We start from the raw sequence: 18,329 nt of genomic DNA, 5'->3' as shown, positions 1-18,329 counted from the left end.
GCTAGACTTGGCGAGTGTTAGGGTTTTTGTAAAAAGATCAACTAATCATTATGGACTAGCCAAAAGTTTAAAGTTGGGCAGAGGACATGAAGGTTATGCTGTCACTACAGCATATGGTGGTGACTTAAGGGGCCCACTGATTAACAGTCCGCCGAAAATTTTGACAGTTCCGAACAACTGACAGGCCGTCCGGCGGACTGTTAATCAGTGGGCTCCTTTAACTAAACACGGTTTTTGGAATAATTACTGTTATGTCAGGATTTTTCAGATGATGTCCGGATTTCTGTTAGGATATCCCAGTTTTTCATATATTTTTTTTCTATTAAATCTAACCAAAACTTGGTTTACCTAAATAAAATCGTACAGGTACCTTTTTACATAATTTTTATCAAGATATACCTGCTTAGAAAACAACATAGTGATACAACAGTAATATTATAAAACCTCTACTTATGTACTATTTTACCTGTGTTGGACAAATAAACGATTTTTGATTTTTTTTTTGTATAATTTATATGGACTTTATGATGACTATTTACACATTTTTTCTAGGCTAAACATCAAACATAAACGTTACATAAAAATGGTAGTAGCAATAAAAGTATCACAAGTCGTAAACACACTGATACATGGCTAGGTTTATGAATGACTGGACCTTGGCACACTTACTATAGTATCCATCTAACAGACACGGTAACATTATGTTAGAATTATGCTATGGTTTTTTCTTTGACTGAAATATTTAACTGAATGAATGTCTGTTGAGATGTGTATAGCCTGTTTTATGTTTCTTTGTTGTTTTGGTTGTGTCATATTTAAGAATAGAACCTAGCCGTCGCCGTCGCCATAAAATCGTAATTTTAATTTATTAATATGTGTCTTATCTCTTAATTACCGTATAAGCGTTAAAATTAGTAAACTATTATATGAGAAAATAAATGGTATTGAATTGACTCGTTACACTGGTTTTTAAACGTCATTCTGAAATAACAACTTATATTAGTTTTCGTTAATATGGAGTCGTGTAAATTAGATTGAATACGTATTTTCTGACTAACTAATATTATACATACATGTATGTACCTACGTCTAATTACTAACATCTTTTTTATACGTAACTAGCGACTCACCCCGGCTTCGCACGGGTTAACAAATTATACACCTAAACCTTCCTCAAAAATCACTCATATTCTTAGGTGAAAACCGCATGAAAATCTGTTCAGTAGAATTTAGTTTTATCACGAACATACAAACACACAAACAGACAGACGCGGCAGGGGACTTTGTTTTATAAGGTGTAGTGATGATGAATGAGTCTTGGCAATTAGGTTGCAAACACAGTAGGTAATATTCTTTTAGACTGTCTAATATTGCATGTTGACTGGGGACATTAGCACAAAACCCCCTTGTACTAGTACCCAGTAGAGGGTCGTGTAAAGAATGAAATATCTCGAAACAATACGTATACAAATATCTCTTAGGTACATTAAACTTGACTCTAGCATACTAGACTTTGCTAAGCATTCCAGCACAACAGGATTAAATGCATTCTAAGTAAACGCTTTAAATGCTATTTTCGTGATTTCTCACATTATCCTGAGGACAAGCCTTTGGATCCTGGCCAACTGCGTTGTTTACAAACGCCTGTCTTGCATGTTAAAGTGTCAGTGTCCCAGGATAACACTGAAAGTTTTTTTAATATCTCATTATCTAAAGTATCCGTAACAAAAGTACCTACCTTAGGTCATTGGGGTAAGATAAACAGTTTAATAGTTCCCTACAAGTGTTTCTCTTGCCCCAATGCTTCTCTACCTTGTTACCTAAAACAGACAAAAAATTATACTTTCTTAAGGCGCGGTGTGTAGTAAAATGCGCTTTTTTGTCACCATATTTACAGACTTTTACAAGGATTTCATGCATTATTTTCTAGTATGTATAACTTCAGTCCTTGAACTACGTTATTGCTTGTCAGAAACACGACGGCTCATAATTTTCTCGATAGAATCTTAAGTTGAAAACATGCCTAACACTGTCTTTATTTCCTTATGTTAGAAGTACTACGACAAAAATGTATATGAAACTTACTTCAGTCGATAGCTTTTAAGTAAATCTTCATTATTGCTTGTCCTTTTATCGAAACGTTAATGTTTTCATTCATCATTTGATGAATTCAACATTTTGCTTACTAAATTACACCCTACGCGGCAATACCTTGCGCCCATTCCTCACGCCAGTACGCCCGTGACCACTGTCGGCGTCGGACCTATGCTAGTTTAGCGGACGTTTCATAAAATGGGTAATCACAGTATAAATATGCAAATATGTTATACACACAATGTTTTTCAACATGCTTACAAAGAAAAGCTAAATAATTCTTAAATACGATGACATTTCAGACATTCGTCCGTCATATTGTCACTTTATAACAAGTTGGGCAGCAAAGGCACACACCCATCTAACCAATCCGGAATTCAGTCACGATTGATAAATTGTGTAAACATATTTTAAAAGGCTATAAAATTAATCAAATTGAATAATTTTTAAACATAGATATACAGGATTCAAATATTTTAGACTGGTCATATTTTTCATAATATCGATTTCGCCTGGCAAATCGTATTACTTTTTGGCAACCGGGTTTTTTAACCTAATTAGACCCCGCTGAATCCGAATTTGCCGGTTGCTTGATCGAATTCTTGACCGGAAGTGAGATATTTGATATTAAAGGACCCTTTTTAGGGTTCCGTACCCAAAGGGTAAAACGGGACCCTATTACTAAGACTTCGCTGTCCGTCCGTCCGTCCGTCCGTCCGTCCGTCCGTCCGTCTGTCACCAGGCTGTATCTCACGAACCGTGATAGCTAGACAGTTGAAATTTTCACAGATGATGTATTTCTGTTGCCGCTATAACAACAAATACTAAAAACAGAATAAAATAAAGATTTAAATGGGGCTCCCATACAACAAACGTGATTTTTGACCAAAGTTAAGCAACGTCGGGAGTGGTCAGTACTTGGATGGGTGACCGTTTTTTTTTTGCTTTTTTTTCGTTTTTTTTTTGCATTATGGTACGGAACCCTTCGTGCGCGAGTCCGACTCGCACTTGCCCGGTTTTTTTTAGTTTTTCGTAAATAACTCTTAAACGGTGGCGCATAGCAAAACATATTCTATTACATAAGTAATCTGCATAAAATTGCCTACAAGAAAGATTTAGTACAATTTTTTGCTAGGATCAATATTCAAAGAGATATTAACGCGGGAAATTCAATTATAATCACTTCTAAGGTCCCTTTCTTTAGTTTTTCGTAAATAACTCGTAAACGGTGGCCAATATCAAAAAATGTTGTAAAACGTTAATAATCTACACAAAAATTTGTACAAAAAAGATTCAGTACACTTTTCGCAGGGATCAATATTTAAAAAGATAATAAAGAAGGAAAGTTAATTATAATAAATTCTAAGGTTCCTTGTTTGTTTTTTTTCGTTAATAATTTGAAAAGTATGACTCATTGCAAAAAAAATCTCATACATAAATAACAACTTACCCGCTGCTTTGTCTTTTTAGGGTTCCGTACCCAAAGGGTAAAACGGGTCCCTATTACTAAGACTTCGCTGTCCGTCCGTCTGTCACCAGGCTGTATCTCACGAACCGTGATAGCTAGACAGTTGAAATTTTCACAGATGATGTATTTCTGTTGCCGCTATAACAACAAATACTAAAAACAGAATAAAATAAAGATTTAAGTGGGGCTCCCATACAGCAAACGTGATTTTTGACCAAAGTTAAGCAACGTCGGGCGTGGTCAGTACTTGGATGGGTGACCGTTTTCTTTTTGCATTTTTTTCCGTTTTTTTTTTGCATTATGGTACTGAACTCTTCGTGCGCGAGTCCGACTCGCACTTGCCCGGTTTTTTTTAATATTGATCCTAGCGAAAAGTGTCCTACATGTTTCTTGTAGGAAATTTTATGTTTATTATTTATGTATAAGATTTTTTTTGCTATGAGTCACACTTTTCAAATTCTTAACGAAAAACTAAAAACAAGGAACCTTAGAATTTAATATAATTAACTTTCTCTCTTTATTATCTTTTTAAATTTTGATCCCTGCTAAAAGTGTACTGAATCTTTTTTGTACAAAATTTTGTGTAGATTATTAACGTTTAACAAGATTTTTTTATATTGGCCACCATTTACGAGTTATTTACGAAAAACTAAAAAAGGGACCTTCACCCCCCCTCCCCCCTACACCCTCAGCACACCCGCTAAGCTCGAGGACATTAAGTATGGTTATCTGGACACCACAAGGTATAACTGTGCCAATTTTCAAAATTATACGAATTATTTCCGCAGATTTTTTTTATTTTCTTGAGCTATTAACTAACTCGAATGTCGAAGTAGAAGTGTTTTTTGTCATTACAATCTTTAAATGCTTGACTTTTACTCGTCAATTCAAAATTAGAAAAATAGTAAGTATTACAGTTAGAGTTATAAATTGTTATAATTCTTTCTTGTGAAGACAGCTAATTTTATGTACTTATTGGAGCTATGCATAACTCAATAGTCCCACAAATTATCTTAGCTTTGCTAGTATTCTTCCTTATTTTCACTACCTACTTGCCCGAAATTGACTGCTAGAGTTAGACCAAGTCTGCAACGATTTTGATAGCATAGGCAGTGCAAGTGTTATTCATAATTTCATAGAAGATTGACGTTTAAAATAACACTTGCACTGCGTGTGCAATCAAAATCGTTGCAGATTTTTCTTGGTTTAGCTCTATTACATTTTTAATGTCTATTAGTAAGTACTATTTTTTGTCTCATAATAATTTGGTATCATTTGATTAGATTCTCAGTTTGTCGCGGTATACACTTATATTGTATATAATTAATAATTATTTACACTCACCGTCTTACCTACTACCATTTTTAATTTCATGAAGTACTCATCAAAATTCGAATTTGCTAATAAATCTTATTCAATATTAATTGCCGGAAAAAATCCCAGAACTGACAATTCAGAATACCGATGTCGTCAGAATAAGGACGTAGACGTGCTGCGCGGGAATGGTGCGGTGCGCCGCGCGGGCGCCCGCCTGCCCGTTCTACTACGCATCTGCTTCACCCCCTTGAAAACGTAAAACTCGAGTATAAGAGCGCCTTAAGCCACACCCTCCAGGGGCCCGTTTATGAAAAGCTTGTAGCTTCTAATACAAGCGGATGTCACTTTTTGACAGCTTCTGTTAGAAAGGGACTTCCACTTGTATTACAAGACCAGCTTTTGATAAACGGGCCCCTGATCTAAGAGCCTAATATTGGCTACAATAACTGTTTACCATCAGTCGGGTTAGTACATTTGCATTCACCTTTGTACACACGCGAAAACAACAACATCGTTAGTGCAGAGTAAGTGCAAGTTTGTGTCGAAAACTAATTTAGTTTCCAAAAACAAAATGCAATCGACCGGTCGTTCGCGCAAACTAAGAGCGCGTTTACACTGTAGTTTAGAATTTAAGGACTTTTGTTTTGGTCGTGTATATCGCGTCGATAACGATAAACAGCCGTCTTTTATTATCGCGCGGTGACAGGAATTGGCGCATCTAAAATCTAGAGACAGTTATGCGGGTACGCATTATAGTCAAATGAAGCTGACAGGCCGTGATGACATCTGACTGTATCCGTAAATCTTTGGCCAGTTATAGTGTGAGTGTTGTTATAGCCACTAAACTTACCTATAAATCCATAATATCTGGAATTCCGAACCATGTCAATACAAAAATATAACAATTCAATAATAAATCAAGACTTAGCTTAAGCCTAGTCAAAAAGTCTCCCCCTACCCCGAGTTGTCCCCGGCGCAAAGGTACTCATCACACCCGCACATCACATCATAGCCGCGTTACCACGTTGAATGGCGATTGGACAACCTTTGCACCAGATACGTACCCGCGCGGACGCCAGACCCCCTCAAAGTCAAAGTCAGATTCCGAACAAAGTTTTGTGGTTTAACCAGAACAATACCAATGTGCAGTTTCACCTCAGGGTTGGAAGACATCAGGTCGCTTTCGCAAGACTGGTGCTTCTGCCAAATATGTATTTAGATTAAGTTGCTCCTTTAGATGGATGCAATCGGATAGGCAAAGGGAGGTAACATTGTGGACGAGCCTTTAGAAGTCGCATACGCATTTTACGAGATTCCATCAACTTTATGGAACGTAATGGGTGTTAAATATTATTTTTGGATTTACGTTGTACGTTTTAATGTGCCTCGTGATATTCCGAAATTATAAAGGAATTTACGTAGGTCTTGTTTACTAAATGAATAAACAGATGTTTCCAGTTATTGTTTACTGTGATTTACGATTCAGTTTTTGAGTAATTGCTTAAAAACAACTTCAATGTTCATTTGTTATTTTCCTGTTGAAATTTTGAATAATCATCTTAGGTATGAACATAACATATATGGTGCTGATAGACTTGATCATTCTGCGTCATTCTCGGGAACAGAAGAATGTACCTACCTACTAGCGTACGTAGAACGATTCGCCGTGCTCGTTGTTCTGCTCGAATGTTCAAGATTATCAGTACCTTAAAACTGACAAAAGTAAAATTGGAAACTGTATAAAATCATTCTGTTAAACTGCATAGAAAAAAAATGCACAGGTGCGGTGTCTGGCAAGCTCAGTGTCTGTACATAAAAAAACCGGGCAAGTGCGAGACTCGCGCACGAAGGGTTCCGTACCATAATGTAAAAAACGGCAAAAAAAAACGGTCACCCATCCAAGTACTGACCCCGCCCGACGTTGCTTAACTTAGGTCAAAAATCACGTTTGTTGTATGGGAGCCCCACTTAAATCTTTATTTTATTCTGTTTTTAGTATTTGTTGTTATAGCGGCAACGGAAATACATCATCTGTGAAAATTTCAACTGTCTAGGTGCGTGAGATACAGCCTGGTGACAGACGGACGGACAGACGGACGGACGGACGGACGGACGGACGGACAGCGGAGTCTTAGTAATAGGGTCCCGTTTTACCCTTTGGGTACGGAACCCTAAAAACCGACCTTTATCCGGCAAATCATACGTATTCACCAATGCTTCTCAAATATGTGACGTCCCACGGATAAAGGTACCTTATGACGGTTGGCCCTTACGCTATTATTAACGCCGCGCCAATATTATTACGGTGCTATGCGACGTAAGCGCCAGCCGCCATAAGGTACCTTTTACCGTGGAACGTCACATATAGGCTTTCAAATACATACACTTTCAAAAACCAACTAAGTATAGTTAATTCGCCTACGGAAGCGAAACGAATCATATCTAAGGCCAGTTAACTTACTACCTCATTTACAAAAACGTCCAAAGCTTAACGTTATATAAGAACTTAAGTCATTTTTAATTCGAACCTAAGCCACTCTAACTTTAAGGCTGCAACGATCTTTATGCCCAAACGTACACACCTCCTAACAATTGCATGGATCTTACGTCATTATTATTTTGAGAAGCATGCGCCTACGCCTACAATTAGCAAGTGATGTCATGCAGCGAGTCCTTATTTGGGTCGATCAGGCTGACAAGTGCCTTTTTAAGGTTGGTCGTACACGTAATAAGAGCCCTTATTCCTTAGAGCGTTCACCGATTTTGCGAAATAACACTCGATAGATGGCGTTAGCGCTCGGTACGCGAGCGCCGGCAAAGCTAAGCGCGTTTCAACGCAGACAAGAATAATTTTGATACTTTTCAATTTAATTTGCAAGTAAATTTATTTTAACGTTATATTGGCACTCTGTATTTTATTTTATAAGCATGGTAGTAGTCAATAGAGTATATGTGATGAGATAATATATGTGACGTCCCACGGTCAAAGGTACCTTATGGCGGGTATGGAGTTATGCATACCCCAGTAATCTACAATAAATAACCTATCGATAACACAAAAGATCAACCTTCTAGGTTGCGTAGTTACAGAGATATGATTTTTTGAAAATAATGTTGTGAAATGAGCAACTTTACGATAGAGAAGTTTTAAGTTTAGCCGCCTAAAAAACTATGTTCCTGAAGTAAGTTACATAGTTGACTACAAATAATAATGCCTTATATATCTGAGATTAAAAAAATATTGCGACTTGTTCTGTAATGCAAATAGAAACTTTTGATATCAACTGATTTATGTGTATACTAACCAATCTCTTGAAAATAAAGTTTTATTTCATTTTCACGATTGATTGCAATGAGCTCTCAAGATTTAAAATTTATCTATTAGAAAACGACACTGACAGACAGTTTAAGCAAAAAACAATACCGATTTAGAGGTGAAAATGTATTTTCTGACTTTTTCATATAAAATCACAAAATTGAATATTTTTACTTTTAATGTGACACACAATCAATTTTTCTGAGCACATATGAAAGAAATTCTGTCATTCAAATGAAATAAATCCTAAAACCCCAACTAAATACTATATTTAACCCCTTATGCCACTTTAAACTTACATAACAATAACAGTATTTGCTCCATACATTTACGAAAAGGTACCTTATGGAAATAAATCTAATAATACATCACTACAAAATATCAATCATATTATAGTTTATCTTTTATGAATAGAAAATATTAATTTACATTAAACTGCCCCCAATTTAATTAGTTCTTCGTCATAATAATCTTAAAAAAGACCAATAATTTGTATGTAATGAAAAGGTACCTTGTGGTCAAGTTACATGATGAGGCATGATGATGATGGAACAGTTAGGATAAACTAATAATATTTTGGGGTTAAGATGGTATAAATCGTCTATTTCTTATCAATAATATATTTCGGTTGCTATTGAAGATAAGCGGCATTGAGGTTCAATGACCTCAGATATTCCATAAGGTAATGCGTCGGGTATTGGCATTTTTCAGCAAACCAATGGCTGATTTACTGCATGCGACCAAACCAAATGAACATTATTCTAGTTAAGAAAGACTTGACGAGAGTAACTTTGGTATAATAGCAGTCTACTTGGATTTGTGATGTCGGTCTATGTACGGTTATAATATTTGCGAGGCGCCCCAACCAGAACTGAAATTATCAAATTAGTTTTGCAGAATGCTAATACAGTTCTCTACCAAACTTCTTTCCCCGTATTGACTAGTTTTTTTGGGAATTTTCAATCTTTTTTCCATAAGGTACCTTTTCTACTAAACTCTGAGACGACATTACTAGGCTTATAAGTAACTTATAACAAAAATAAAAACAGGTAAACAAACGTTACGCATTAAGGTTTCAGATCACACAATAAAAAAAAATTGAGCATTTTTTCACCTCTTTACAAAACATTTAATATCTCCGAAACTAGAAACCCTCATAAGGTACCTTTTCCCGTGGAACGTCACATATAACCAACGACGAGTAAAAAATAATGATTGTTTACGGGTGTGTAATGCTTAATATAATTATAAAAAAACTATCATACATTTGTTATAACGCCACTTGATATATTATTGTATGTTATAATGTAATTTTTATTATACGTTTCCTTTATTATATTGTGATTTCATCTAAACTGTCATTGATATTATGCCTAATGTAATATAATTTTCAAATAGTATATAGACATATATTATAATGACATTTGTTATATTATAGTTTTGTATAACGTAATACTTCATACAATTTTATCAAGTATAAATACAATATTGTATAAAATTTTTTGTCATATTTCATTTACTGATAACGTAAAGGATTACATACTTTTTATAACTAGTACGCACACTACTGCTTTTTCTAGCTATTTTATTCTAGGGAGGTCGCAGTTCTAACCTAACCAATTTTTTCACGGTTTTCGTTCTGCGGGGCCGCAGTTCAAACCTAACCTAAACCACTTTTTTTCCTAGAGTATTTTGTTCTACGGAGGGTCAAAGTTCTAACCTAACCTAACCGTCCTTTTGTTAGGTAGTTATTCGTTTATGCGGAGTCGCAGTTTCAACCTAACCTAACCCATTTATGTCATGCAACTATTATGCCATATAAATAATTATGTGATGTCACTTGTTATAACAAATAATATGCTTTAGAGTATATAATAATTATGGCAATGTATATTAGACGAAGTGTAAATATACCTTATGACCATTATACCAATAATAACATTATGTATACCGTTAATTAGGTATTACGGTAGTATGCCATTTATTACGTTATTCAAAATAACGATATATCAAACTATAATATATGAAAAGTAATTATAACAAATGTAATGCACCCATTGTTTACCTCTGTATGTCATGGAATTATTGTGACAAGTTCATCCACGAAGTCAAGTAACTTATTCAAGTCAGTTCACCAAGGAAGTTGAATAATTAAATGTTTTAAAGATAAGGTTATATTAAATAATAATATATACAGGGTGGCCAAAAATAAGTGCATTCCCGTTGCCAGGGAGGTTTAGGGATTATACTGAACTAAGCAACCGCGAACCGCGATGGGACCAACCCCGAAATCGCGAAAAAAAAATTTGGCTGTTTCATACATTTTGTCTAGTCCATTTTCTATGGGAGGGTAATTTTTTTTCCAGCAACCATTTTCTTGCCAGCAGCGGAAAAGCACTTATTTTATGGCCACCCTGTATAATGACAATAAATTCGAGAGTACCTGCAAGTAACAACTACTGAACTCTCTGAAGTTCGATTTTATGTCTAAAACAGAAGTATCTCCGTTTTTAGGGTTCCGTACCCAAAGGGTAAAACGGGACCCTATTACTAAGACTCCGCTGTCCGTCCGTCCGTCCGTCCGTCAATCACCAGGCTGTATCTCACGAATCGAGATAGCTAGACAGTTGAAATTTTCACAGATGATGTATTTCTGTTGCCGCTATAACAACAAATACTAAAACAGAATAAAATAAAGATTTAAGTGGGGCTCCCATACTGTTGTAAACGTGATTTTTGATAGAAGTTAAGCAACGTCGGGCTCGGGCGGGGTCAGTACTTGGATGGGTGACCGTTTTTATAGATAATGGTACGGAACCCTTCGTGTGCGAGTCCGACTCGCACTTGGCCGGTTTTTATTTAGAACGAAGTTGATTTATAAGGTTTACTTGATCCTTGTGGGAAGCAAATGAAGCTTTATTTGTAAGTATGTATGTAAAATAAAATAATATTAATAATCTATCAACCGCATCTAGATCGATAGTGCTCGTCAAGGAAAATCTATTGAGCCCAAACACGATGGAGTTATGATGAGTAGATTAGGAGTTCTGGTGACCAACTCCTGACTCCATCATGAAAACCTGGACTTCATCTAGATTCTAGATCGATGGTGCTTGTCGGGGCAAATCTATTGATCCCAAACACGATGGAGTTATGATGAATAGATTAGGACTTCTGGGGACCAACTCCTGACCCCATCTCGTAATGGAGTCAGGAGTTGGTCACCAGAAGAGTCTCATGACTCTGGACCTCATCTAGATAGATGGTGCTCGTCAGGGCAAATCTAATGAGCCCAATCACGATAGAGTGATAATGAGTAGATTAGGATTTCTGGTGACCAACTCCTGACTCCATCATGAGAACCTGGACTTCATCTAGATCAATGGTGCTCGTCGGGGCAAATCTATTGAGCCCAAACACGATGGAGTTATGATGAGTAGATTAGAACATCTGGTGACCATCTCATGATGGAGTCAGGAGCTGGTCACCAGAAGGGTCTCATGACCCTGGACCTCATTTAGATAGATGGTGCTCGTCGAGGCAAATCGATTGAGCCCAAACACGATGGAGTGATAATGAGTAGATTAGGAGTTCTGGTGACCAACTCCTGACTCCATCATGAGAACCTGGACTTCATCTAGATCGATGGTGCTCGTCGGGGCAAATCTATTGAGCCCAAACACGATGGAGTTATTATGAGTAGATTAGAACATCTGGTGACCATTACTGACTCCATCATGAGAACCTGGACTTCATCTAGATCGATGGTGCTCGTCGGGGCAAATCTATTGAGCCCAAACACGATGGAGTTATTATGAGTAGATTAGAACATCTGGTGACCATCTCATGATGGAGTCAGGAGTTGGTCACCAGAAGGGTCTCATGACCCTGGACCTCATCTAGATAGATGGTGCTCGTCGAGGCAAATCGATTGAGCCCAAACACGATGGACTTATGATGAGTAAATTAGGACTTCTGGTGACCATCTCATGATGGAGTCAGAAGTTGGTCACCAGAAGGGTCTCATGACCCTGGACCTTATCTAGATAGATGGTGCTCGTCAGGGCAAATCATTTGAACCCAAACACGATGGAGTGTTAATGAGTAGATTAGGAGTTCTGGTGACCAACTCCTGACTCCATCATGAGAACCTGGACCTCATCTAGATCGATGGTGTTCGTCAAGGAAAATCTATTGAGCCCAAACACGATGGAGTTATGATGAGTAGATTAGGAGTTCGGTGACCATTCCTGACTCCATCATGAGAACCTGGACATCATCCAGGTCGTCCGGGTATAATAAAAATGCAAACCCTAACCAGAATTCAAGTAACACTGAAAATCTATCACATAAGCGAGAGTCGGTTGTTAAAATTAAATATGGTGTAAAAAATGTACACCCTTGGATCAAGATTTTCTAATCATAGTATACAGCACTTCTCGGAACTCTCTCGATGGTTACGAAAGCAACGAACGCCTGACGGTCGAGCACAGGTCCGTCCCCTAAGCGCACTCGGCGGAGACTGAGCGCGCGGTGTCGGTGCAGCGTGATTTATACGTCTTTAAAAAAATATAGATTTACGGCTAGGTAGGTCCTATAGTTATGATTTTTTTTTATGAGTAGACATAAAGTTACAATTTGATAAAATATTATTTTTGGGGCAAAATATAAGTCCAATTTGCGATAAAAAAATGTAATGTAACCCTGTTTTCACCAAAAAAATGAAGAAAACTCGGAAGGTTTTTTATCAATATTTTAAAATGAATCTTCGATTTTCAAGCATGTCAGCCCCTCGTACAAGATATGGTGAGTTGAATTGTAATCATTCATGTACCAAATGATTCTTGTTTACTGCAAAATTGAGAACCGAAACGACCCTTCTCACTGCAAAATTTGAAAAAGACTCCTAAGAAAACTCATTTATTTTAGGTTCAAAAAGAGAAAATGAAAATTTGAACGTTTTCAGCCCCTAGTTTAAGAAATGATTATTTAAGTACGTTATCAGTTTTTGAATAAATACTAATAGTTACGTCGTAATCTTAAATGAAAAAGGAAGCATTTTGCAAAATACGCTCGTCTGTAGGAGTAAGGACTCTTAAATTAGAACATATTACATATATACATATTGGGCTAGGTCACCCATGCTGTTTTATTTGTATATATTTTTTAGGTATTAGTTTTAGTTTTGTAGGTAGTTTTAATTTTAGGATACCTTTTATTGTAAGTTTGATTTTAATTATGTTTATGGTTTTAAATAAAAAAGAGAAAAGTAAGCAAGTAAGTGACTGACTTATGTTTTTTTTATTTCCAGACATAACTACGGGCAGGGTCGAATTGGATTATCTAGTACAAAAAAACTATTGTATGATGTGATGGAATTATTTTTTGTCAAAAATTAAAACACAATTTCTACAATACCTATGTAAATATATGTATAATTAACTAACCTTATTCAGGACATACGAAATTGCATTGTACACATCCATCTATTCAGCAAAGTTGATCGTAATTTCACGAAAAAAAAAAGTTTGCCTTTTTATTTCTTTTATCGCGCTATAAAAATTATAATAAATAGATAATATAGATGGGGGCTTTTAAGAAAATGGTACTATTTACTTTTTTTCGAAAACCATCAACTTTTGGGTTATTTAGACTCAGAATCACGATGATTATCGATTTAAAAAGGTGAAAATGCCCAGATATGTAAGATTATAAAATAACATTCTCATTCGTCTCTTGAAATCCACAATGTCACCGAAGTTGTAAAATCGTAACTGCGCCTAACGGGGACCGTTCTCATAACGCTAATATAATATTATCACGCGACTTTGTGCATGAGCATGTTAAGACGAAGCGGGTTCGATCCCAGCGATAGCTTAAATTGTGGCGCTTACCGTAACTATAGCGAGACGAAGGCGTAAGTTATAAGCGGTTAACGGTAATGGTAAAATATAACAAAAAAAAAGTTTACCGTGGAATATAACAAAAATTTGTTTATATTAATTAAGGAAACTACATTGTAAGGATTTTTTACCTAATTAGCCAAATCATATTGTCAATGAAGAGCAAATTTTTTTTCGCGATTTCGGGTTCCCTCGTAATGGAAGTTGTTCGGTTGGACCTGCATATATGTGTCGCTTGACTTCAAACTCGGGTAAATCCATTCGACCCACTTAGCAATACCAAAATGGCATAATCTGACAGATGGATTTACCCGAGTTTGAAGTTAAGCGACTCAAATTCGCCCCTCGGAGTGTGGGCCTTACCAACTTTCTTCAAGGCGTTCGATCTTGGGCTCAGTGCATGCTAACCTAACCAGCGATGTGGCTTATAGTTTCCCATCATAATCCCATATATACACGTACCTACCGATTGCGTTTGTGGATTGAATTGCATATAAGATACAAAACCGTCGTCATAAACACATCTTCTGACATCATCTTGACGGTTGTAACTCGCACTGCGTCTAACGGAATCATTACACGCTATAGCAAGTGACGATGACGCAGCCGCGAATGTGACATGCAAAATCATCGACGCCCATACAACATGCATAAACTTGTCTGCAATGTTGTACGATGATTTACAACTTATTTAGCAGAAATGGGGCAACGGTTATAAGCGTGAATATACATAAACATTATAGCATATTAGCGTCCCACGGTCCTAATACCAGTACAAAACTCAAATTAAATTTAAATCGTTACTAAATGTAATACAGACGCTTTTGTTTTGTTTCGTTCGATTTTAAAACGAAATAAATTCAATTTTATTTTCTAATAACCAGACATCGTAAATTTTATAGCATTTTCGGTGCAGCGGAGTGGTGTTAACGGAATTGGTATAAACAATTTCAACCCTAATGCTTAATTAGCGTTAATTACGTTAATATTAACCTTAATTTACCACTTCAGTTGGAATTATCTATTCTACACCAATTTCGTTAACACCAACGTTGCTCCAAAATTGTTGCTCAAAAGTTCGTTGCACCAAAATTGCTATAAAATTTACGATGTCTGCTAATAACGTTGACTCCAATTTGACTTCTTGTTTGGTTTGGAGGGCCTCTTTAGGTAAGTACTCTAGAGGATAATAGTTTAGGTGGATTGTAAGAGAGTGCCATACAATTGCCACGGCTTTATAAAAAATGGTGATAGTAATTAGAATGAAGTGTAATCGTATTTTTCTAATTGCCACGACTTAGAATATATAAAAAATTAGGAAACTAATATTTTCTATGGGCGAGATAAACCATCGATGGGCCAGGCTTCTTGCACTTGGCTATATTTACTATTATAGAATATAAGAAAATAATGTTTTTGCTAAAATTTACCGTTGTAACTGAGGGTGATGTCATATCAGTAAAATATTATACCATATTAAATAGCAAGTCCAACGGATATTTACTGCGTATAAAATACCGAATTTGTTTATTTAAACACAAAATATCGTTTCCTGCGTTTTTATTAGAATTACTCTTATAGCCTTTTTATTAACTCGTATTTATAACTAGACGTACACTCATATATTTTAGTACTTATGTCCAGGGAAAAAGGTTCAAAATCGCGCAAGTACGACTAAGCAATAAAGATCAGAGTCTAGATAATAAATTACAGAAACGAGATATAAAAATGCTTTTTTACAGTTCCCATCGACACATGATATTTTACATGTCAACAATTTTTTTCTGTGTTTGCGGGAGGCTAATAAATATGGTACATTAATTGACCGAGCGAAAGCAATGGTCTCCGTTTCAACTTAGCCAAAAAATTTTTCGTAAGTCCGAGTATTCTCGTCTACGGGTGGCATTTTTTAACCGATTCTCATGAAATTCGGTGAGCAGGTTCGATAAATATATAATTTTTCTAACTATTTTTTTGTAGATTTAGTTTTTGGTAATTTTCGATAATGACATGGGGGTGCGTGAGGTCTACGGCTCATAGAACCACTAGTAGGTATACTTGTATATTAATTTAAAAGTGTATTCCGTATATTCTCGTAACGCCCGACGTACTAAATTTTCTGACTTTTAATTTGAAGCTGAAGACATCTAATAGTACTTTAAAATTGGGGAATGTGTGATTCGCGGGTATAGAAGCTTCTAACTTGTTAAAATACAAAAGTAAGTCTCTTTCTAAAGAATTAAAAAAGACCCGTTGGTTTTACAAATAACAAGCCTTTATAAAACAAATCCGATTCTTTTTATCTTTCGTACTCATATTTCTCGTAAAATCTCTTTTTCTTTTTGCGCAAGGACCATTAACAAGCACAGCGCACAAAAATGGTAATAAGTTCAAAAATCTCATTAAGAATTCTTATCACATTAAAGCACTGTTACGGACGTAAAAAATTACATGCAAAGTGATTATGCCATACTTGCCATAGCAGGAAAACATGGATTTTTGAGCGTGCGCGCAATAATCGTGAAGGGGTCAATACACACTCGAATAATAATTAAGTATTATTTTGTAGCGTTTGAGTGAATAGAATTTTGGAATAGTCAAAATTTCAAGAAATAAACGGACTAGGTAATATTTCTTGATATTAGTCTAATATTATATAACATAAAAATATTTATTTCTTTGCACTTTATTACACAAAACACAAAAATTATGTACAAATGGACGGACAAACGGACTTAATGCCTAATGGCATTCTCTACCAGTCAACCATCGGGCCAAACAGAGACATGTAGTGGTGCAAGGAGGAGAGTCAAAAGGTATTAGAATTATGTAGTAAGTACGTACGTATTTATATCAGTGAAGAAATGAAATGTGCTCCAAATAAATGAAATATGCTATTTCAGTTAATTTGATGACACTTTTTGTGTTGCTTTCCTTATGTATAATGATAAACTCTTTAGTTTAATGGCTAATTAAATAACCAAGTTTAGGGCCTCTTTCCACATTTTATATATAGGTATAATTATATATTTTATATAATTATATATAAAGGGCAAATTTTTTATATAAGTACACTACACGAAATACTGAGTGAATGCTTGTCAAATATCATGTAGCTACGCCCTTAGTTTCGTGAAGGCTATTTTTACCGCGACACATAAAGGACAGAATTAATGACGGTCCTGACTGAATCATTAAATTCTTGTAGGAAGTTATTTTATTGTTTCTTTGACCTTTATAAGACTTGAACTCCGTCAATTTGGAGATCTAATCGGTACAGAAATTACTAACATTAGTCACTGATTGTTGTTTGAGACAATTGTTTCCTCATTTGACAATTATTGTTATTAGAGAGGTGCTTGGTAACCGTGTGTTGTTAGCAGTGATCGTTAAATTTCCAGCAATTTTGGTGCAGCATTGTTGGTTAAAAGCATCTGTATGCCCTACTCTAGGTCTTGGTCTAGGTGGAATAGATAATTAGGGTTAATAACAGTAATATTAACCTTAATCAATCCTCTCCCTAGAAAAAAAATGGAGAAAATCCTTTGTTTTTACTAACCTGCACCAAAATTGTTGGAAAATTAACGATCACTGGTTATTAGCAGACATCATATATTTTATAGCATTTTTGGTGCAGCGGGGTGGTGTTAACGGAATTGGCATAGATAATTCCAACTGAAATGGTAAATTAAGGTTAATATTAACGTAATTAACGCTAATTAATCATTAGAGTTGAAATTGTTCATACCAATTCCGTCAAGACCACTCCGCTGCACCGAAAATGCTATAAAATGTACGATGCCTGGTTGTTAGGCATAATATGTAGACAGGTAAGTATATGCATTTTATGAAGGGTTGAATATTAAAATTAGTTTCATTTAACACCGTTTGACACCTCATTTTGTACCTAATATTATTATTCGCAAGAAATTCTAATTGCCACGACGTTATATAAAATATAAAGTTGTTTTATTTTTAATCTTATGACTACAAATAAATTTTCGATATTATTTGGTAATACAAGTTAGATTAGTTTAGTTTTTAATTTTAGGTTTAATTTTAGATACTGTACCCTAAATATGTAATAAATAAATTTAAATTAATTATATATTAATAGAACGAATCTGCACAAAAATTCGTTCATCCGCTACCGATCGTGCTGCTAATTGATTAATTATTAATACAAATGCACGGAAACACGCACGCATTCGGTTGTCCAAAACACACTTAT

At 35.6% G+C, this 18,329-nt stretch overlaps 1 protein-coding gene and 1 long non-coding RNA gene across 2 annotated transcripts in view; both read left to right on the top strand.

Annotated features, from left to right (window-relative positions):
* Positions 1 to 18,329, top strand: part of LOC134795733 (uncharacterized) — a 180,597-nt gene that overhangs the window by 24,584 nt on the left and 137,684 nt on the right. The gene's annotated exons all lie outside the window — the stretch shown is intronic.
* On the top strand, positions 11,166 to 13,116 carry LOC134795623 (uncharacterized). The gene is made up of 2 exons (XR_010144831.1): positions 11,166 to 11,239; positions 11,513 to 13,116. It is a non-coding gene; the product is annotated as an uncharacterized LOC134795623 (long non-coding RNA).

Source organism: Cydia splendana, chromosome 12, assembly GCF_910591565.1.
Source record: "Cydia splendana chromosome 12, ilCydSple1.2, whole genome shotgun sequence".
NCBI lineage: Eukaryota > Metazoa > Arthropoda > Insecta > Lepidoptera > Tortricidae > Cydia > Cydia splendana.
Note: the sequence above shows the minus strand (reverse complement) of the source record. Positions and strands in the feature narration are given on the sequence as shown.